Consider the following 24063-nt stretch of genomic DNA (forward strand, 5'->3'; position numbering starts at 1 on the left):
GGGGATTTGAATGCACCTCTGCTTGATCCCCACACCTGGGCTTCTCCTCCGACCCTATGCTCCCTTGTGCATTTCCCAGAAGGAGCAAACAGGCGTTGTCACATGATCACTGTGCGTCTTCACCCCAGTCTTGATCAACTCGGGCAGGTCTTATTCTCAGCTGCTGCTCATTACCCAAGACTTCCTGTGTTTTATGCTGAAATAGAAGTAAGCTCAAAACAGACTCACTGGCCTATTTTTGTTCATCAGTATAAACTAACGGTTGTAGCAGAGCTGATTCATTTAATTGAAGGTGCAAGAAATATTGCAGAAAGTAAAAAAAAAAAAAAGGAATGCTGAATTAAATTTCTTTGGAAACAAGCAGTTCGGGTTCTTGGAAGGGGTCGTGGCCAAATTCATAATCAGACTGTGATGAATTCCAGCCCAATGATTAAGTCTATGTAATCCAACACGAGGAAATATGTTTGTGCTCTGAGTCTCTTGCATCACGGCATGTCATATGCACAAGTACACTTAATTAGCTGCTCTGATGACATCAGTTACAGTGTCATGTGTCATGAATGGCTAATTGCTTGTGAATCAAAAGCCCTATTTAAACAAACACCGGGGGGGGGAGCTCACTCTGAGTTCTGTACCAACTGTAGTTTAAGCTGACATGACATATCTCTGGTACGTGGCAGCAAAGAAATAGGCATTTTCATACAGAAATGCAAGAGACATCAGTGGAGCAATGAGGACATTTTTTAGAAAAGTTCTCTTATCTAATCCGAAAGTGCAAATTGTAAGAATTTTTGAATACTGGTTATTAAAGGGCACAATCACATTTCATGGCCATTTTATCGAACTAAAGCACAATTCTATCTTCTCCATCTTGTGTCTTCTAAGTGTACTTTGATTCTGAATGAATCCACCTAGCAGCTTAATTATATTTTGAAAACACTTCTGGGGGTTTAAATTTTACAGAGTCAACCACTCACTTGTGCTCTAACACCCAAATAGATTAGCATCAAGTAGATGAAGGAAAATGACTGATCAATTTTATCTGGACATATTACTTGTGTCTTAAGACTTTTTTTTTTTTAAAGCATACAACCAGAGAGACTTTTATTGACTATTCTTTTCTTTGCTAGATTAAAAAAAAATCAGAATAGTTTTGTCTTTCAGAATATCACATGATAGTAACCATTAACAGTTCCTTAATTTACCTTTGTGTCCTTTATCATCTAGTCATTAAGTCCAGTGGTCATGCTTACATATGTTGTTGGCACACTTAAAGTCTGTCCCACTGTCTTGTGGCACAGACCAACAAGTAACTACTAAAAGCTTTTCTCCTCCTACTGTACACATCCCAGCTTTCCAATGAAGAGTTGATGCTTTCAAACTGTGGTGCTGGAGAAGACTCTTGAGAGTCCCTTGGACAGCAAGGAAATCAAACTAGTCAATCCTAAAGGACACCAACCCTGAATATTTATTGGAAGGACTGATGCTAAAGTTGAAGCTTTGATCCTTTGGCCACCTGATTCAAAAAGCCGACTTATTGGAAAAAGACACTGATTCTGGGAAAGATTGAGGGCAAGAGGAGAAGGGGGTGACAGAGGATGAGATGGTTGGATGGCATCACCGACTCAATGGACATGAGTTTGAGTAAACTCCGGGAGATCGTGAAGGACAGGGAAGCCTGGCATGCTGCAGTTCATTGTATCACAAAGAGCTGGACATGACTTAGTCACTGTACAACAGCAACAACAGCCTTCCTTACATTTACAGAAGAGACATTCTCACCAGTGGAGTGTAAGCAGAAGTGACCTGTGCCAATCCAAATCTACCATTTACAGAATGACCACGAGTGGTCCTCTCTGTCTTTCTCCCAGTGCCTTGGCAACATTGGAATCTATGCGTGGAAGATTTCAAAGCTACCATCCCTGTGGATCCAAAGGAGAGAAAATATGTTATGCTCATTTAATAACCCAGTGTCCTAGGCTTTTAAACACGGGACATGAACGCGACTCACATCCAACTTTCCTCATTCTACACATGAGAAACTAAGCCCAGAGACTAAAAGTGATTCACCTGAGATCTCCAAGCTCACTGTTATTTCTACTCCACCCTTCCCAGAAGGGTAGAGTTGGAACAGTTTTTTGGTCCCTATAGATAATCGTAACTCATTTTTATAAACTGTTTTTCATATCATCAGGAATACTAAGCACCTTTCTCAAAAATCATAACTTGGTAACAGAAATGAAACCAGTGTTTAGACCTTCTGAATCACAATCCAGAGCTTGTAACACCCAGGATGTTGCCTTTAAGAAAGAAATCTGTTTGTGAACAAAGAGCCAAACATCAGTTTTACTATGGGGGAGCATTCTCATGGAGACTCTGTAAGGCTAAGTTGGTCCACTTCATTTCTTGTCCTTTAACAAATTCTGTGGTGCCACTGTTCTGTTCAGGTTCAGGAAGCTCATTCAGTGGTATTGCACATTCTCAAAAGGCAGCTTGTCTTCTCACCAAGTATCGTCAGTCAAATCCAGGATCCTTCCATCTCTCTGTACCTCAGTGTCCTTTCTCCTGTAGTTTTAATCTTGCCAAATCAGTACTGGGTCAAGCCTGGTGCCCACCTCCTCCAGGATGTTGCATTTTTATGGGTAACATATTTGTGTTCGATAATCTTTTAATTTTTTTCACAATACCTGTTCATTGACTGCATTTTTCAGACTCTGTGTTTGCTGTCCTTGATCTTTTGGAGACATTGCAAGCTTTCTTGATATGAGAAAGCTTTAATGTTTAAAATTTTTTTCTTATGTGTTCAAAGAAAAATAATCAGTGAAGATTCATGCACAAGCCAACAGAAACAGGAAGAAGTTAACCAGTGGAAGAGATCACAGATTGTTTGTGATCCAAGGTTGTTTGAGTGTTAGGTGACTTGCTCAAGGTTCCATTGAGTGTTGGGTATTGGCTGAATGGAGTTGCCCCCAAAATTCAGGGCTAATTCTGTATCCTTCCTAGCTTAAGAAATAATTATGACAAAGGAATGAACCATAAGGGTAAGCTAGGTAATAAAGGAGTTCATCTCTTTCTCTTTCTTCCTTTCCTTTCCTCTCCTCCTCACTCCTTCCCTCTTCTGAATTATTTTTTTAATGTCTATTTGCTCATTTAGCTGTGCAGATCTTTGATCTGTAGCTGTGGCATGTGACATCTCTAGTTTCAGCCTGTGGGATCTAGTTCCCTGACCAGGGATCGAACTCAGGGGTGTGGAGTCTTAGCCACTGGAGTGATTTCCACTACACTTCATGATTTCCTCTACACTTAGACTAAAATCCAAATTTCTCATTTCAACTGGTAAGGTCCTTTTATGGCACAGCCCTGCTAAATGTCTTTTATCTCACTCATCTCTGTAGTCTTATGGCCTAGTACAGTACCTATCACAAAATAAATGCTTGACAAATATTGGTGAATTATAAAATGAATGAATGAGGAATGATATTCCTCTTCCAGAGAACCTGTGTACCCTTGATTGGATTTCCTTTCAAAAGCTACATCTGGTCTTTCCCATTGGTGCTGATGACACCCCAGGGAGCATATTCATTTCCCAGGTTTTATGCCTTCCTAGTTGGACAGTTACAATCTCTTATGGGTCCCTGAAGTCCAGCCAAGTTCTCCTCTGACATTGAGGTCAAGTGGCTGTGCTTATATGAGATGGAGCAGTGATGAGTGGATTCTGGCCAGGACTCAGATGATCTGCCTGTCTATTAGAACTGGCTTGATGGTTTCCCAGTGCTTGTTTGCTCAAGAATCACTGACAGAATGTCCATTCTCCTTCCCCTCCAGGCCATCCTGGTTTATACCTCAATAAACTCATTTTTCTCACAATGAATAGTAACCAGCAAAAGTCTTTTGATAGGCCACCAAGATATCAGCATCATTTCCTTTTCATTAACTACTTGATAATAGGAAATCATAACTGTCATCTTCTAAACAGTATCTGGAGTTTAAAAAAAAAATGTCCCAGGTTTAAGATTCCATTTGTAGCATAGTCCATGAGAGAAAGCCCCACCTTTTGAAAAGTGTCGGCTTTAATCATGTAACTGAATTACTCTCAAAAAGTAGATTGCTTACTGTATGAGGTAAATTCATTTTTATAGTGATGGAAGTTAACACATACAACCAGGGTATCATTTAGTATGTTGGAAGAGGTAATTTTTTCTGAAAAGTGGTTTGTTTATTGTCTACTTAGCTGAGCATTGAAAGGAAGACACCAATGACAGGCACACACCTCCTTCTCCCCCACAGGCTGTGCATGCTCGGTCGCTCAGTCATGTCCGACTCTCTGCGACCCCATGGTCCATGGCCCGGCAGGCTCCTCTGGCCATAGAATTCTTCAGGCAAGGATACTGGAGTGGGTAGCCATTTCCTTCTCCAGTGATAAAGTGCGAAGTGAGAGCATGAAAGTGAAAGTGTTAGTTGCTCATTTGTGCCCGACTTTTTGTGACCCCATGGACTGTAACCCTCCAGGCTCCTCTGTCCAAGTGATTCTCCAGGCAAGAATTCTGGAGTGGGTAGCCATTCTCTTCTCCAGGGGATCTTGCCAAACAAGGGATTGAACCCAGGTTGCCTGCGTGTGCGTGAAAAAGTCTCTTAGTCCTGTCTTACTCTTTCCGACCCCATGGACTATCCTATCTCTGGAATACTCCAGGCCAGATTGCTGGAGTGGGTAGCAGTTCCCTTCTTCAGGGGATCTTCCCAACCCAGGGATTGAACCCAGGTCTCCCTCATTGCCAGCGGATTCTTTACCAGCTGAGCCACCAGGGAAGCCTGAGTATGTGTAGGGAAACCCTAAATCAAGCCTTGCATGTGAAGTCTGCGAATGTCTCTGAAGGCTGCTTTACAGTAAAAGCAATTCTTCCCATGGTTTTATAGCCTGCTGAACTAAGTGCAAGAAGGGTACAAAAAGAAATAGAAAGGCTGCTAATACGTGTCCTTTACAGACACCTCTGAATGGTTGTCTTTAGCACCTCGTGAATTTTTGTTTCAAGGGCAAGGCATTCCCACAACATACAGATATTAGAGTTCTGTTAGACTGAACGAAGGCAGAGTGGCCTAGAGATGTGGAGAGACTTCAAGGGCTCAGTGGTTGAACCAGGTGTAGAAGCAGCATTGTTGCTAGAAGGTGTGTTGTTTTTTAAGATGTGGACTATTTTTATAGTCTTTATGAAATTTCTTGGGGCTTCCCCAGTGGCTCAGTGGTAAAGAATCTGTCTGCTAATGCAGGAGATGTGGCTTCGATCCTTGGGTCAGGAAGATCCCCTGGAGGGAGGGCATGGCAACCCACTCCAGTGTTCTTGCTCGGAGAATCCCATGGACTGAGGAGCCTGGCAGTCTCTAGACCATAGGGTTGCAAAGAGTTGCACATGACTGAAGCGATGGAACATATAGGCACATTGAATTTCTTATAGTATTGCTTCTGTTGTTTATGTTTGGGGCTTTTGGCCACGAGGAATCTTAGCTGCCAACCAGGGATTGAACCCACACCCCCTGCATTGGAAGGTGGAGTCTGAACCACTGGACTGCCCAAGAAGTCCCAAAAGGTGTGGCTTTCATGCAGAGTTCATAGAAGTGGCCCTTTCTCTTGTTTTAATTACAAGGAGGGCAGATCGTTAGCTTACTTGTATCGTAGAGAACCCGTCTGAGGTCTCTATATCTAGAGAGGAATCTGGTGGTGAGTGTGATTCCCCCCACCCCCTGCCCCTGCTTCGCACCTCTGTGTCTTCCTTTGTCTTTGGCACTCAAAGCTCAGAGGGCAAGTAGCTGTTACAAAGCAGGGCAACTTCCCTAAGAAGAACAGAAACAGTCATAGTAAAAGGGAGAGAGAGGCAGTTTATAGAGCCAGCAGTTGTTCCTCACACTGTAAATTCTCTTGGGGAAACTGCAAGCTGAAGTCCAGTGAACTGTATCTGGTCAGCAGATGTTCAGATGGCTCGTGTGCTGGGGAGAGCCAGCTCCATGTACTAGTTGTAGAGAGGGGTCGGTGCTGTCGAGGGGATGCTCTCAAAGCTATTCCTGAGAGTCAGAAAGCATATTGCCCGTGGAAAATCTGTATCATAGCCCAGGGGAGGACAGGGATCCGAATATCTGAGCCCCAAGGCCACTTAAATCTCAAGAATACATTTTTCTTGCTGTTGGGGCTGTTTTTATTGAGCTGTGACTTTTCCCCTAGAGTGCCCATCTTATAGCTGGTCATGCTGAGCCTGGAACATTGAGAAAATGAGAGCTGGATTCATTCTGTTGAAGACCTGTGGCTCTTGGACTCAGGAGACACCATAGGCTCAGCAGAAATTCTAACGTCATGAACTCCTTTTTCGGGCAGTTCATGGTAGCTGTGTTTTTGTTTCATGCATTTTTTAACACTTGGGACCTCTTAAAGAGTTACATCATGACTCTCATTGAGCTGCCTCCTATTAGCTACTATGACCTCCTAGATTCCCATACTTCACATATTATTAATAATTCACCGTAGCAAACATCACCGTAGCAAATGCCAGAGTTTCTTTTTTTGGCTGCATGGCATGGCTTGCTGGGTGTTAGTTCCCCAACCAGGGATCAAACCTATACCGCCTGGAGTAGAAGCACCAGTGGAGTCCTAACCATTGGACCAGCATGGAATTCCCCACAGTTTCTTACAATATCTGCTATCATTTCAGTTCAGTTCAGTTCAGTTACTCAGTCGTGTCCGACTCTTTGCGACCCCATGAATCACAGCATGCCAGGCCTCCCTGTCCATCGCCAACTCCCGAGTTCACTCAAACTCATGTCCATAGAGTTGGTGATGCCATCCAGAAATCTCATCCTCTGTCATTCCCTTCTCCTCCTGCCCCCAATCCCTCCCAGCATCAGAGTCTTTTCCAATGAGTCAACTCTTCGCATGAGGTGGCCAAAGTACTGGAGTTTTAGCTTTAGCATCAGTCCTTCCAAGGAACACCCAGGACTGATTGCCTTTAGAATGGACTGGTTGGATCTCCTTGCAGTCCAAGGGACTCTCAAGAGTCTTCTCCAACACCACAGTTCAAAACCATCAATTCTTTGGTGCTCAGCTTTCTGCACAGTCCAACTCTCACATCCATACATGACCACTGGAAAAACCATAGCCTTGACTAGACGGACCTTTGTTGGCAAAGTAATGTCTTTGCTTTTGAATATGCTGTCTAGGTTGGTCATAACTTTCCTTCCAAGGAGTAAGCATCTTTTAATTTCATGGCTGCAATCATCATCTGCAGTGATTTTGGAGCCCCCCAAAATAAAGTCTGACACTGTTTCCACTGTTTCCCCATCTATTTCCCATGAAGTGATGGGATCAGATGCCATGATCTTCGTTTTCTGAATGTTGAGCTTTAAGCCAACTTCTTCAGTCTCCTCTTTCACTTTCATCAAGAGGCTTTGTAGTTCCTCTTCACTTTCTGCCATAAAGGTGGTGTCATCTGCATATCTGAAGTTCTTGATATTTCTCCCAGCAATCTTGATTCCAGCTTGTGCTTTTTCCAGCCCAGTGTTTCTCATGATGTACTCTGCGTAGAAGTTAAATAAGCAGGGTGACAATATACAGCCTTGATGTACTCCTTTTCCTATTTGGAACCAGTCTGTTGTTCCATGTCCAGTTCTAACTTCCTGACCTGCATACAGGTTTCTCAAGAGGCAGATCAGGTGGTCTGGTATCCCATCTCTTTCAGAATTTTCCACAGTTTATTGTGATCCACACAGTCAGAGTCTTTGGCATAGTCAATGAAGCAGAAATAGATGTTTTTCTGGAACTCTCTTGCTTTTTCCATGATCCAGTGGATGTTGGCAATTTGATCTCTGGTTCCTCTGCCTTTTCTAAAACCAGCTTGAACATCTGGAAGTTCACGGTTCATGTATTGCTGAAGCCTGGCTTGGAGAATTTGGGGCATTATTTTACTACGTATGAGATGAGTGCAATTGTGTGGTAGTTTGAGCATTCTTTGGCATTGCCTTTCTTTGGGATTGGAATGAAAACTGACATTTTCCAGTCCTGTGGCCACTGCTGAGTTTTCCAAATTTGCTGGCATATTGAGTGCAGCACTTTCATGGCATCATCTTCCAGGATTTGAAAGAGCTCAACTGGAATTCCATTACCTCCACTAGCTTTGTTCATGGAGAAGGCAATGGCAACCCACTCCAGTACTCTTGCCTGGAAAATCCTATGGACGGAGGAGCCTGGTAGACTGCCGTCCATGGGGTCGCTGAGAGTTGGACAGGACTGAGCAACTTCCCTTTCACTTTTCACTCTCATGCATTGGAGGAGGAAATGGCAACCCACTCCAGTATTCTTGCCTGGAGAATCCCAGGGACAGGGGAGCCTGGTGGGCTGCCATCAGAGTCAGACACGACTGAAGCGACTTAGCAGCAGCAGCTTTGTTCATAGTGATGCTGTGTAAGGCCCACTTGACTTCACATTCCAGGATGCCTGGCTCTAGGTCAGTGATCAAACCATCATGATTATCTTGGTCATGAAGATCTTTTTTGTACAGTTCTTCTGTGTATTCTTGCCACCTCTTCTTAATATCTTCTGCTTCTGTTAGGTCTATACCATTTCTGTCCTTTATCGAGCCCATCTTTGCATGAAATGTTCCCTTGGTATCTCTAATTTTCTTGAAGAGATCTCTAGTCTTTCCCATTCCACTATAGTACCTATCATAAGAGAAGAGCATGAACAGAAAAGCCTGGTGGATCTGGGGAAGTATCTTGGGGCAAGAATGAAAACAATTTTTAAATTTATTGGTTTTAGTTTAAGTATATTCTAATTCTACTGTGCATTCTAATTCATGACATAGTGGAATTTATTTATGAAAAAAGTAAAGTTTAATACAAAAATATTTGAGGGAAATGAATGTTCCAGGAAGATGCTTCACACCTGTCCTACTGTCTGAACTCTCAGTGCATTTTGCACATCCCCTGGGAATTCACCTGACTGAGAAGGAAGGGTATGTGGATACTCCTTGTTGCCCTGAGTTGCAATTCCATCTTGTCCTGCCCAGATTTAGATAAAGAAGTACAGGATTGCAATGAATGTTTAAATAAACGAGTGATAAGGGATCAATACAGAATCTGGAGTGCCTAGTCCCTCCCCATCTAGATGAAAAAGAAGGAGAAAAAGATCAGTGATTCCAAAGGAGATTTAAATGTTCCATCGCACCCTGACCCATGGAGCCCGCACAGTCCATCCATACCTGTGTAGAGGCTGCACCAAGACTGCGAGAATCAATTTCTGCACAGAGAAAATGAGGAAGGAAGTGAAGATTAATGACAAAGCATTTGTGCAGCTTTCCAAACTACTCAGAGGCAGCCTATAAATAAACTGTACTAACTATATACGAGAGCTTAAATTTCATAATGAAATCAATTTAAACTAATTGTATTGAAAGTTCCGTGTAATTGCACCATTTCCTCTGTATACTTTATATTCAAAAGCTCTCATAGTTTATCTTTGTTTGGGTGATTTTCAAAAGGTTATAATTTTTATATCTCACTAAGACACACATTTGAGTGTTTATGATGTTCAAATGCAGAAACTAATTACCATTAATGAGAAATGTTACAAGTTATACATTTCTCTTAATTCAACTTTTCAATAAGAAAGCGGAAAAATGTTTAGTCTTATTTCCTGTGACTAGAGAAATGCAGGAAATTTATTCAAATTTATGGCAATATTCCTTTTTAAAAAAAACTATTCTTTGTGATGCTCAATAGACACAGTGATTATATATGTTTTTATTTTCATTTGAGTATTTTTAAAATTAAATATCAGCTAGCACCAGTAGCAAGAAAGCCTAACCTTGTCAATAGCAGTTCAAGGTATTCAAGAATCTTTCTTCCAGAAGCCATGGTGTTAAGGAATCACTTCACTCCCAGCATATAGTCAATTTGTTTTTCTATTTTCAGAGAACAGTTAGCATTGTATACTCATGCACATCCATGGACACCATGAAAAAAGCACCAAACAATGAGAGAACTATTTTTCCCCAAGGCTCTATTGGCCTAACTGTGAACTTGCCAATATTTCATGTCCTCTTCATCCATCCATGCCTTTGCACAGCAATTTCCTCTCCTGAAATGCTTTGTTCTATTTCTCCTCATGGCAAACTCTCACTTAATGTCTCGTATTTGATTTCCCTGGCACCTCCCCTAGGCAGAAATAATTACCCATTTCCCTATATATGTAATACTACTAATACACTTTGAAATATTTCTAGTTTTATGTTATAATCCATTTTAGGTATTGGCTAATAGACCTCTCCCTCAAGCAGGAACTAAATAAAGACAAAGTCTTGTTTAGTCATCTCTTCTCTTGCTTTTTTATGTGCCTTGTTATTTTTGATTGAATTTCAGACATTGTGAGTTGAAGAACTGAAGTGCTTAGTCACTCAGTTGTATCTGACTCTCTGCAACTCCATGGACTGTAGCTCACCACTCTCCTCTGTCCAGGGCGATTATTCTCCATGCAGGAGTACTGGAGTGGTTGCCATGCCCTCTTCCAGGGGAACTTCCCAACCTAGGGATCGATCTGAGGTCTCTTGCATTGCAGGTGGATTCTTTACCCTCTGGGCCACCAGGTATACCTGAAGAACAGAAGAGACTGAAGTAAATAGTGTTAAGATCCAGAAATGAACACACTTCTTGTTTTCTTCTGTCATTATTTTGAGTGGTTGCAGGCCAGCCTAATCTGAGGTTGGGTTGGATTTGGGCTTTGTGGTTGCTACAGTTATCACTGCAGATGGTGATTGCAGCTATGAAATTAAAAGACGCTTACTTCTTGGAAGGAAAGTTATGACCAACCTAGATAGCATATTGAAAAGCAGAGACATTACTTTGCCAAAGGTCTGTCTAGTCAAGGCTATGGTTTTTCCAGTGGTCATGTATGGATGTGAGAGTTGGACTGTGAAGAAGGCTGAGCACCAAAGAATTGCTGCTTTTGAACTCTGGTGTTGGAGAAGACTCTTGAGAGTCCCTTGGACTGCAAGGAGATCAAACTCGTCCATTCTGAAGGAGATCGGTCCTGGGTGTTTGGAAGGAATGATGCTGAAGATGAAACTCCAGTACTTTGGCCACCTCATGTGAAGAGTTGACTCATTGGAAAAGACCCTGATGCTGGGAGGGATTGGGGGCAGGAGGAGAAGGGGACGACAGAGGATGAGATGGCTGGATGGCATCACCGACTCGATGGACATGAGTTTGAGTGAACTCCAGGAGTTGATGATGGACAGGGAAGCCTGGCATGCTGTAATTCATGGGGTCACAAAGAGTCAGACACGACTGAGAAACTGAACTGAACTGAACTGATAGTTATCCTTGAGTGCACCATGGACTTCAAATTCCATCAATGGTGGTCTACTCTTATCTTGTGCTTAGAATAGATCTTGTGGTGCTGAAGGCTTTTTCTTAATGTCCCTACTCCATCCTCAGATTGCAGCAACCCATGCACATCTAGGCCATTCTTATCCTTCCCCCAGCAATAGACTATGATTGAGTGAAGTAGCTCAGTCGTGTGTGACTCTTTGAGACCCCATGGACTGTAACCTACCAGGCCCCTCTGTCTATAGGATTTTCCAGGCAAGAGTAATGGGGTGGGTTGCCATGTGATTGCTTGTTACTAAATGTTAGGCTTGTGGTGAGGCCAGTAGAGCGGGGGGTGGGGGATGAGAGTTGGATGCATAGTGGGAGGATTCCTTAGTTCTCATGGTTCAGCCCCGATTTTAGGGAGGTCTTGTGAGCCTGAGCCTTGGGTATAGAACTTTCTCAGCATTACTGTCCCTCCATCCCCTCCCTTCATCACAGCAACCAACTATGAGTAGGAGAGCTTTCTGCCCCATTTCTAGCAGTTACAGTTGTCTGCTTGGTATCAGTACAGGATTTGAGGCCCAAGTGAGTTCCTTATCTCTCCTGCCCTGGAAGCAGTGAGACTTTTGTTTCCATCTGTCCCATAAAGCATTGGATCTTTGATTCAACCATGGGACAAGAGGAGTTCCTGCTCCCATCCCCCACAGCTTTACCTAAGAGATGGTCTCTGGGGAAGTGGATGGACATTCTTGTTGTCCTGAGTGGCAGCCATTCACTTCCTGACACTTTTAACACTGCTTTCATTCTTCCCTGCCCTCGGTCTTGTTCATGAGCACACTACTGTGACTCATGAGATACTATGGATCCTTCTCATATCTTGGGTCTCCAGTTATTCTAAACCATCATGTTAATACACATGCTATCTTTAAAAATTTGCAAAATTAAAGCTTTCTCTTCTTACCAGGTTTTCCCATACCTTGGGGCTGAACAGTTTGTGTGTCCCATCTTTCCTTGGAGAAATTTGTCGTTCTTTGCCTTGTGACTTCACCTCTCTGATGGGCTTCAGAAAAGTTACAGTTTTGTAGATTTTCTACCTTTTTTTCATTGTTAAGGAAAGAGTAATTTTTATGGCTTTCTATATCCCAAATGGAAATTGAGCTTCCCTGTTCTAATCACATAAGTGCCCCAACAGCCAGCAAAACATCGTGACAAAGGAAACACTCCTTAAACTGTATGGACATTTTTTTTCTCATTCAAAAAATCCACATATCATGCTGTGGGAGATAGCTCAACATTTCTTCTTAACATTTTTCCTCAATTCTGTTGATGAAAGTGAAATAGTGCAGGAAAATGGTTTTTATTCTTTTAGGCTTGACTTTTTTGGGAAAGCTCATAAGTTAAATAGCAACAGATTTCAAGCTTTACCCAATGTCTGTTAAGCCTTCAGTCCTCATGGAGAGATGCACTTGTCGCAAATAAACACATTGGGTTATTTTTAAGTCCAATCTGAGCCAATCCTTTTCACTTGCTGCCTGAAATAAAAATTCAGGTGAAATAACTGTGACAGCTTGTAACAAAAGTGCTCTTTGACTATCTTTTTTGTCAATAATAAAAAAAAGAAAGTTCTTTTAAAATGTGCCACATTGGAAAAGTCACCTTATCCTGGTCCTCTGTATAGATCATGCTGAAAATGGCAAGCTACAAGACTGCCCAAGACCAGGCATCAGGGCTTTGCCTGTGCTTCTGGCACCTTGTACTGATGGGGGAGGGAAGCAGCCTGTTTGCAGTGTTGAGAAAAATCAATTTTCATCTTCAAAAAGATGAAACTACCAAGCCAGATATTGACTTAGAAATAAAGTGTTTCTTAAAGACTTCCTATATCCTATAAATGTCAGACCCAAACCTAAGAGTTTGGTGATTTAAAGTTTATTGCTAATTTCAGACAAACATGCATATAGCTTTGCCTCAAGAAAAGAACTAGTTACAGCTAATTTTCTGGCAGAACATTTGGTACATGCATACAACTAATGTCAGAACTCTCAAAATCAATCACTTTTTTATTCATAGGTATCACTGGATCCCAGGTCTTTTTCCATTTATTTTCCATTCTAAGGTTTTATTCTTCTTTGTCCTATAAATTATTTCCACACATTTATGATGAATTATATATAACTTGGTTGGACAGGCCTTTAAATGCAGCTTCTGCAGTGTATAATATCCATAGTTATTTTCTAAAATTTAATAAAGTGAAGTGAAATTCACTTAGTTGTGTCTGACTCTTTGTGACCCCATGGACTATACTGTCCATGGAATTCTCTAGGCAAAATACTGGAGTGGGTTGCCGTTTCCTTCTCCAAGGGATCATCCCAATCCAGGGATCAAACCCAGGTATCCCGCATTGCAGGCTGATTCTTTACCTGCTGAGCCACAAGGGAAGCCCAACTTTAATAAGGAACATGTTTAATCAGTTGGGGAGATCTTTAGTTCTCTTCTGACTTGAAGGCTAACCAACGTGATGGCTGATAAACCAACATACAAAGTAGACATGGATGAAGAAGATAGGGAAAAAAGAACAGCAGCTGCACAGGACCTGAGCAGACCTACTTTAGAAAGAATACTTTGGAAAGTCTGAAGAATCTGTTGCCTCATCACCTGCTTCCTGATAGTTTTTGTTGAGTGGGTTTATCCTGATTTGAAGCATACACCTGGATGCTATTTTAGGGAGAGGAAGAAGAGAAGGAGGAAAAAGGAAACCATGAGAAAGGCTGAGATTATTTTTTTTTTAAAAAGACTCAGCATTACCTCAAAGGATTAATTAAACTATTGGATCAGGCTAAGCTTTACACTCAGAGAAGGCAATGGCACCCCACTCCAGTACTCTTGTCTGGAAAATCCTATGGATGGAGGAGCCTGGTAGGCTGCAGTCCATGGGGTCGAAAAGAGTCAGACATGACTGAGCGACTTCCCTTTCACTTTTCACTTTCATGCATTGGAGAAGGAAATGGCAACCCACTCCAGTGTTCTTGCCTGGAGAATCCCAGGGACGGGGGAGCCTGGTGGGCTGCTGTCTATGGGGTCGCACAGAGTCGGACACAACTGAAGAGACTTAGCAGCAGCAGCAGCAGCAAGCTTTACACAATAAGAATGTGCTTTCGACTCTTTACCTGTGTAGGGGATGCTTGTAAAGAAAACAGATCAGCTATAGATAAAATAAAGGAATTACTTCATTTCCCCTACACATTAGTATTGTATTATGAATTAAATTTATAATCCCACTACACATTCTTGAGAAACTACTATTTGCTAGAAATTGCCAGAAATAGAAGAAGTAAAATCTGGTTCCTACCTTGAAAATGCTTTTCCCAAATGAAAAATATCCTGAAATTATCAACTTCTGTCTCCTAAATATGGTCCACTCCCATTTCTCCCACCTGTCCACACATTTTTTTTTCTAGCTTAGTGAATATTACCTCCGTGGAGAATATAGAGAATATTATTGAATAGTCACATAATAACACAGTTTTACATGTGTGCTTTCTTTATGCTAGACATTGTGCATCCAGTTGACAGTTATTTGTGTTAATCTGCAAAAATCCAATTTTAAGATTTTTTTAGACTTTATAGTTTAAACCGAGACTCGGTAAGATTAAGTAACACTCTATTTTGGATGGGGTTTCAGAGCAAGCCTTCATATGAGACCTTTCTGCCTTCCAGTTCCAGACCTCTGAATCTTTTTTTTTTAATTACTTATTTTTGGCTGCATGGGGTCTTAGTTGTGGCACAGAAACTTCTCTCTAGTTGTGGCACATGGGCTTAGTTACCCCACAGCATGTGGGATCTTAGTTCCCCAGATCAGATCAGATCAGATCAGTTGCTCAGTCGTGTCCGACTCTTTGCGACCCCATGAATCGCAGCACGCCAGGCCTCCCTGTCCATCACCAACTCCCAGAGTTCACTCAGACTCACGTCCATCGAGTCAGTGATGCCATCCAGCCATCTCATCCTCTGTCATCCCCTTCTCTTCCTGCCCCGAATCCCTCCCAGCATCAGAGTCTTTTCCAATGAGTCAACTCTTCGCATGAGGTGGCCAAAGTACTGGAGTTTCAGCTTTAGCATCATTCCTTCCAAAGAAATCCCAGGGCTGATCTCCTTCGGAATGGATTGGTTGGATCTCCTTGCAGTCCAAGGGACTCTCAAGAGTCTTCTCCAACACCACAGTTCAAAAGCATCAATTCTTTGGCACTCAGCCTTCTTCACAGTCCAACTCTCACATCCATACATGACCACAGGAAAAACCATAGCCTTGACTAGATGTGTACCTTTGTTGGCAAAGTAATGTCTCTGCTTTTGAATATGCTATCTAGGTTGGTCATAACTTTCCTTCCAAGGAGTAAGTGTCTTTTAATTTCATGGCTGCAGTCACCATCTGTAGTGATTTTGGAGCCCAGAAAAATAAAGTCTGACCCTGTTTCCACTGTTTCCCCATCTATTTCCCATGAAGTGATGGGACCGGATGCCATGATCTTCGTTTTCTGAATGTTGAGCTTTAAGCCAACTTATCAGGGATTAAACCTGTGTCCCCTGCATTGGAAGACAGTTTCTTAACCACAGGACCACCGGGAAAGTCCTATAGAGCTTCTCTTGACTCCATCCATTCAGAACAAGGTAGGCACTCAGTAAGTTATTAGTACATGAATGTGGAAAGTAAATCTGATTTGCCAGTACATATTTATAATCTTACTTGGGAACACGTTCCTCCCAGGATAATTTTTCAACAGTAGGATAACAGACACATTAGCACTTGGACTTTTTTTTTTTTCCCCCATATCTGTCTACTGAAGACTCATCAGAGGTCCAGTGTGAAATAAACATCCTGCATTTGCAACCTCAACTAAAAAAGGCAGTGCTTTGTATTTGCACCCCAAAGCATCAGACAAAAACAAAGAACTTGAAAAGATACCACCTTTTCATCTCAGCATAATCAATAAGGATATTTTTTCAAACATTAAATGATCACATTCAAAATATGATAGGGGACCATCTCATTATTTTGAAAACTGGTAGAGGGAAAGAATCTAGCATTTTACCTGCCTTTTCTCTGTGAACTGTACAAGTGGGTAATCAACCAATAAAGGAGGGAGATTGCCTTTTTATAAAAGCATTCCCATCAGCAAAGGAACATTCAATTAAAGAATTAGGGTATCACCATTCTGCATCCCTAATGAGTTAGTAGATCTGGGTTTTGAGTATCAAGAGTGCTAATGTCACTAAAAGAGAGACAAGCAGTTGTCATGTGCCTCCTGATGGAAAATAAATAATAAATAAGGCACAACCTGTGTTCTACCTAAAGGGATTAAACCTGATTCTGATCAAGCCTTGGGATCACACTTCCCCTTTGCAGCAAATACAGAGGCACCTTGACTGGCACCACCCGTGTGCAAGCTGTGCGAAGCCTAGAGGACCAATGACCTAGCTTCTTCAGTAGAAATTGCAATGAAAAGAAGGATAAGGTGGATGGAGTGGGGCAGTGAGGTGAGGGGCTGTGGATTAAAGGAGACATGAACACATGAAGTCTTTAAAAATAGGCACGCCTAAACCAAAGTGTCTAAGAATTCTATTGCTTTGGTGATGAAAATGTAAAGAAACACAAGGAAGTGGTTTCTATGAAAGTCAAGATTGTGGTGGTTTTCTCAGGGGAGGGGATTGAGATATGGACAAGGTTGGGAAGGCTTTTGGAGTGGCTGACAGAGTTCCATTTCTTTCACTGGGTGGTGGTTATAGAATATTTGCTTCATAATAAATTTATTAAGTGATATATTTGTTTTAGGAGGTTTTCTGTATCTGTTTTATTTTACAATAAATATGAAAAAAGTGTTCTTAAATATGATTTTGCAAGGCCTATGTTTCCCTTAACTGTTTTTAATACTATCCACCGCTTCCCTTATAGCTCAGTTGGGAAAGAATCTGCCTGCAATGCAGGAGACCTGGGTTCGATTCCTGGATCGGGAAGATCCCCTAGAAAAGGAAATGGCAACCATTCCACTATTCTTGCCTGGAGAAGCTCATGGACAGAGGAGACTGGCAGGCTAAAGTCCATGGGATCGCAAGAGTCAGACATGACTTAGCAACTAAATCACCACCACCACACATCTGACCTTGCAAAATACTAAAAAGGGTGGACTTGATGACTAAACCACCACCACAATATGTCTGACCTTGCAAAATATTAAAAAGTGCCCAAAGAATTCATTCATCTCACTCACTTATTTACTAATTGCTCACTATGTGCCAGGAACTGTTCTAGATATTGGAGAGTCAATGTTGAACAAAACGGACAAAATTTCTCTCTGTATAGATCTTGAAATCCAGTTAGGAAACAAGGAATAAACATCGGCATGCATTGGAGATACTATAGATTCAGTTCCAGACCATTGCAATGAAGTGAGGCACAGGAATTTTCTGGTTTTCCAGTGCATATAAAAGTTAACATTATGGCCTGGATGCATCACTCAGTCATGTTCTACTCTTTGTGACCCCATGGACTGTAGCCCACCAAGCTTCTCTGTCCATGGAATTCTCCAGGCAAGAATACTGGAGTGGGTATCTTCTCCAATGGATCTTCCCAATCTGAGGATTGAACCTGAGTCTCCTGCATTGCAGGCAGACTCTTTACTGACTGAGCCACCAGGGAAGTCCTGTTAACACTGTACTGTAGGCTATTAAGTGTGCAATAGCATCATGTCTAAAAAAACAAAAAGCAATGTACATGCTGACATTGAAAAAAATACTTTATTTCTAGAATATGTTAACCATCATCTGACAACACAGGGTTGCCACAAACCTTCAATTTGTAAAAAATGCAATATCTGCAAATTATAGTTAGGCAAATTGGCATAAAATGAGGAAGGCCTGTATGATAAAATATATTGTCTTTTGGGTAGTGGTAAGTACTAAGAAATAAAAACTAGGGGGGAAAAAAAAACACCATCAGGAAGGGGTTACAATTTTAGACAGAAGGGCCAGGGGAGGACTTACAAAGAAGGTGAGCTGGAGTCAGGATCTAAAGGGAATGAAATTGTGAACCAAGTGGATGGCGGGGCAACAGCAGGGACAGAGTCTCTGAGAGCTCCTTTGTCTGGTGTGTTCCAGGAATAGCAAGGAAACTGGTGTGGCTGGAGCCAGTGAGTAAGAGGGAGAGACATATAGGAAGTCAGCAAGGAGTCTTGTAGGAGATAGAAAGGACTGGGCTTTCACTTTACATGAGATGGTGAGATATTGGAGGAGTTTCAACAGAGGCAGGAAATTGTCAGACTGATTTTTTAAAGGATCTCTCTGGTTGAGGTGTGAAGAATAGACTAAAATGGGGGCAAGAATAGAAGTAGGAAGAACAGTAAAGGGATTCTTGCAATAACCTGAGCAAGAAATGGAGGAGCTGTGGTCCAGTGAAGTGGGGTGGGGGAGGCGGTGCTTGCATTCTGACTGTTTTCTGAAAGAAGAGTCAAATAGAAATAAAAGACACCCTAAGCTGTGGGGCCGGAACAACTGCAAGGGGAGAGGTGCCATTTCCTGAGGAGTATCAAGAGTTCAGTTTGGGACAGACTGCATTCGGGATGTCCAGCTGGTGGTTCAGGGGCATGACTTGGGAGACATAAGCATATAAAGAATTTAAAGGCAGGAAGGAGATGGAACAGATGACCTAGGCTGAGTATGTATAGAAAGGAGACAAGGTCCAAGAATGAAGCCCTAAGACACTCCACTGTTAGACGGAACACAGCCCCAAAAAGGAGGTGGAGAAAGGAAAGAGCAGAGAAAACCAGGAATGTGGTGCCCTCGAAGCAAGCAGTGGAAGTGAGTTTTAAGGAGAGTGGTGATCATGGGGTCAGGTACATTGGTATGTAAATAAGATGAGCTCTCTGAATTATCCATTGACACCAACACTGTGCAGACCGTGGTGACTCTGATAAGAGCAGTTTAAGTGGAGATAGTCAGGGAAGCCTGGGCAGAATGGGTTTGAGAGAACATGCAAGGAGCAAAACTGAAGACGATGGAAACACACAATGTTTTCAAGGAATTTCACTGCAAAGGGAAAGGAGAAAAATTGGGGGAGTTGATGTTTATGTAAAGCTGTTTGGGTATCCGTAGGGTTTGGTTCCAGGACCTGCCAAATCATGGTTGCCTTCTATAAAATGTCAGAGTACAGTCAGTTCAGTTCAGTTCAGTCACTCAGTCATGTCCGACTCTGCGACCCCAAGGACGGCTGCATATCAGGCCTCCCTCCCTATCGCCAACTCCTGGAGTTTACTCAAGCTCATGTCCATCAAGTCGGTGATGCCATCCAACCATCTCATCCTCTGTCATCCCCGTCTCCTCCTGCCTTCAATCTTTCCCAGCATCAGGGTCTTTTCCAATGAGTCAGATCTTTGCATCAGGTGGCCAAAATATTGGAGTTTCAGCTTCAGCGTCAGTCCTTCCAATGAATATTCAGTACAGTCAGTCCTTCTGTAATCTTGGATGTAGAACCTACAGATATGGAGGGTCAATGCTCTGCTGTCTTATGAATTCAGTTTTTTTTTTATTAACTGTGTGCTGTCTTTCTAGAATTATAGTAAGAGTGAAAATACTAGGTAAATATTGAGCCCCAACCACGTGGCAGATATGGCACTTCTAAACACTTAGGTAACTCTTTATCCTCATAACTGTCTATATGAGGGCCAGGCTACTTTGTTCCCATGTTGTAGATGACAAATTGAAGCACAGAAAGAAGTAACTTGCCTGATAACCACAAGCTGGCAAGTGGAGAAACCAGTTGGGAGCTCAGACATTTCAGTCCAGCACTCAAACTCTATTCAGCTCCCCATTTTAAGTCTTTTCTTAAACTAATGTTTGCACGAGGTCAGTGTTACTGGACAGTATACTATATCTAGAGCTGCCACTGTCAGTCAAGAACACATAGAAGTTCTCAGTAGGTTAACTGTAAAAGTATCACTGTGCTCATTATAAACTATTAACCCAGTGAGGTATGTTCATGTGTGCTGTGATGGGAAAAAAGGACTTCACTTTATTTTTAGTGGTTCTAGGTTCTTCTCTCCTAAGCATCTTTACTATAGATGACTTTGCCACAAACATTTTTGCCACATAACTAATTGACCATAAGGCAATTTTTCTGTAAAAGATGAAATGATTTTAAAAAGAGGGACATTAAAAAGGGGATGATGAGACATAAGAAATGAATGACAAGGCTTTAATGCAAAATACAAAATATTTGAATGCATTTAAGATGTGTGTAGATTCATGACAATTGATTTTATTTTATGGGTTGTACGTAAGTATTTGTCTTCCAAGTCTTTCATTCAGTGTTATACTCTATCCATCTATCTATTTATTTTTGTTTGTTGATTCCTCTCCTCATTCAGCACTGCACTTTTTTTCTTCTGTCTTAAAAAGTTTATTTTATTGAAGTATAGCTGATTTACAACGTTGTCTTAATTTCTGCTGTATAGCAAAGTGATTCAGTTATGCATATATCCATTCTTTTCCATAATGGTTTGTCCCAGGGCACTGAATATCATTCCCTGTGCTATCCAGTAGGTTATTGTTTATCTACTCTTTGTATAATAGCTTGCATCTGCTAATCCCAAGCTCTCACTCCATCCCCGCTCCACTTCGCTTCTTAGCAACCACAAATCTGGTCTCTATGTCCGTGAGTCTGCTCCTGTTTTGTAGATAAGTTCATTAATGTCATATTTCAGATTCCAAACACGAGTGGTACCATCTGATATTTGTCTTCCTGAGTTATTTTACTTAGATTGCGAATCACTAGGCCCATCTGTGTTGCTGCAAATGACATTATTCAATTCTTTTTTATGGCTAACTAATATTCCACTGCACCTGTACACCATATCTTATTTATGCATGCATCTTTTGATGGAAATTTATCTTGTTTCCATGTCTTGGCTACTGTGTATAGAGCGTTGAACATTTTCTGTTGACTAAAAGTGTTTCTTTCATTTAAGAGGGGTGTCAGTTTCTAAACAGCAGGATCCGTATTTGTAATTGAGCTTTCTACTGCATTATGAACGCCTCTTCGCTGTCGTTTGTGTTCTTGACATATTGTCTCACATCCTTTGATAGATGTTCCAAAGTCCTGTGGGAAATGTGGGTTCAGCTCTGTACCTTCCAAGCCCTCAACCTCTTTCTCCTCCAATGTAGTGTGCTTCAAAATAAGAGATCAAAATTTGGGACAAATTATCATCTGTCAACTCAATGAAGCCATCAATAAGTTCTCTAACTAGAATAGAATAGTTGAAACCAAACTGTTAAACCAAAAAAAAAAAATCCTTACAGCCAATTAGTTATGCAGGGAAAGCATTTTTGGCAAAGATGTTTATGGCAAATAAGCTTAGGGCAAAAATATCAGACACAATTTTCAGTGACTTAGCAAAACATTGAAACATTGGCAGTCAAACTTTGAAAATCTGTTTCTTTTATTCTCTATTCTGTACTCTCTCTGCCTCCCTAACCTCTCTCTCCACTGGTTCGTTGCCCAGTGAATAATCCACGTTTAGAATTCCATTTTAGCACTCAACTCTCCCTTTTGCTCTCCAGTCACTACAGAAAAGTGTCCTGAATGCACTGCTTTTCCATGAATCATTCATTCTTTCATTTTTTTTTTCCCTTGGCTCCAATAGCAAAGCAACCCATGGAATTTGGAGTGACTAGTTATCATTCATTTCACTTTCTGTATTTGTGGAGCAAAGGGCTGTCAAAGATAAAGAATTATGTCATTAGCATATTAAGAAGCAGGACCCACATGTCTTTACATTTGTTAAGTAAACAAGTGGCAGCAAGGGGAACAGGCTGATCACAGTATTTCTGAAATTTAGAGGTTTGAAACTGGAAAACAAGACATTTGCCAATATGACATCTTACCCAAGTCCAGTGCTTTGTGGACTAATGAGATTTTTTTTCAATGAAAACGCAAAATCATAAAATGTTACTATTAAATGAAGAACTGATGAGAAGCAATTATTGGAAGGCATTGTATTTTAAAAGTGGATTGGATTTCAGAAAAAGGACCATCAGCCAACATCCCTCATCTTGCTTTGTAATTGCAATTTACAGGCCATCTGAACAATTGTGTGTGACCCTTGAGAAAAGAATTAGTGATTGCAATCACAGCCTTCTAATCAGGAGTCTTAAAAGGAGCATTACTTGACAATCTTCCTCATACACAGGGCATGCCAACTGATTCTGCAGTTTCTTTCACATGATGTTGTGTTTTAAGTTTGCTAATAATTGTCTAATCTAATTAAATCAAATACAGAACTTGAAATAGGGGAGCTCAGTAACGTCATCTATAGAAAAATGGAACCGAAGGCCTAATTGCTGTCACTTTATGAAGGCTGAATTCTTGCAGAAAGTCTATAGTAAACACAAAAATTGTGTTAAGGTAAGAGCTTCATCTCCTGAAACACTTGAAAATGATGAGGCAGGAATGTTGCATGTAACTCACTATGAAAAATGAATATATTACTCGATTGAGCTTCAGATTTACTTTTGGTGGAATGGGTATTGTTTTCCCCAGTGTAATAATCTTTTTTGCCAGGGTATTTGTTTTTGAAATCTTGTTAGAGGGTATCTGGCTCTGATGCCCAATCTTTCCCTTCTCCTCTGCTCTAATCCGTTGTTCTCCAGTAGAATCCAGAGTCATTTATATGGATAAGCACCTGTTGTAAGAAGCAGTTTTACATCAGATATAGAGAAAGAATTTAAGGGACAAATGAATTATTCACTCTAAAAGAAACACAGAGCTGGTTGTAATTTGTAATTTAGCAGGGTATTTTTCCTGAAACCTGCTAGGGATATGAACTCCTTCTTTAAGAAAGGCCTTAAGCATTCCTGGAAGCTTCTGTGTATTTCTTTAGTGGTCAGCTGATTCCATCTCAGTCATAGTCAGGTGTATCACGCTGCCTACATTTTGATGTTTCTAGGTTTTATTTCTTTTATCATGGAAGCAAGTTCCATGGAAACTGCAAATATTTTTCACTCAAATAGTTGAGTGGATTTACCATTTTCCTGCATTAACATTTAGCAGCTCATATCAAAAGGACTAATGACACAATATAGAATTTGAAAGGATGTCAGTGATTAAATAGCCAAAGGCTTTTTTTAATGTATGTGTTTTATAACAAGATTTTGCTTGGGTTGTATATTTGTGTGAGTCATAGTTCATTAAAATTGGTTTGTGTCTTATACCCTTTTCTCTTTTCCTAGAAGTGTTGAGTTTTGTGTATATCTTTGCAGAGAATGCTCGTTTGCTCTGGTTTTGTGATTTGGAAATACAGCCCTGAAACAACTGGGCTGAGACCACAATTCTCATTTCACTTTGGGCCTTTCTCACATCAGTGGGCAAAATGATTTTTTAGTCACTCCAGTCGACTTGAATCCCAACTACAGTCTCAGGGGTGAAAAGTCAAAGGGTTATCCATTTAGCCATTGAATTCTCCAGGTAGACCTTTGATAACCATTACAATTATTTTATTCTCTCCTCCCTTCTCCAAGCGCTGCTATAGTTAATGTTATGTCAGAATTTCCATTATGATTCATGTTTTTCTGGGATTTAAAATGGAAATTCTTCAGGCAGAAAATGGGCACATATGGTTATTGCAGAAAAGCTGTTGTAAAGCCAATTTGAAGGTGAGCTGCTGAGATTTTGCAGAG

At 41.2% G+C, this 24063-nt stretch overlaps 1 pseudogene; it reads right to left on the minus strand.

Moving 5' to 3' along the window:
* Window positions 1–2349: 2349 nt before the first annotated feature.
* LOC109563574 (anaphase-promoting complex subunit 13 pseudogene) overlaps window positions 2350–24063 on the minus strand; it is an 89014-nt pseudogene continuing 67300 nt past the window's right edge.

This window comes from Bos indicus, chromosome 9 (assembly GCF_029378745.1).
Source record: "Bos indicus isolate NIAB-ARS_2022 breed Sahiwal x Tharparkar chromosome 9, NIAB-ARS_B.indTharparkar_mat_pri_1.0, whole genome shotgun sequence".
NCBI lineage: Eukaryota > Metazoa > Chordata > Mammalia > Artiodactyla > Bovidae > Bos > Bos indicus.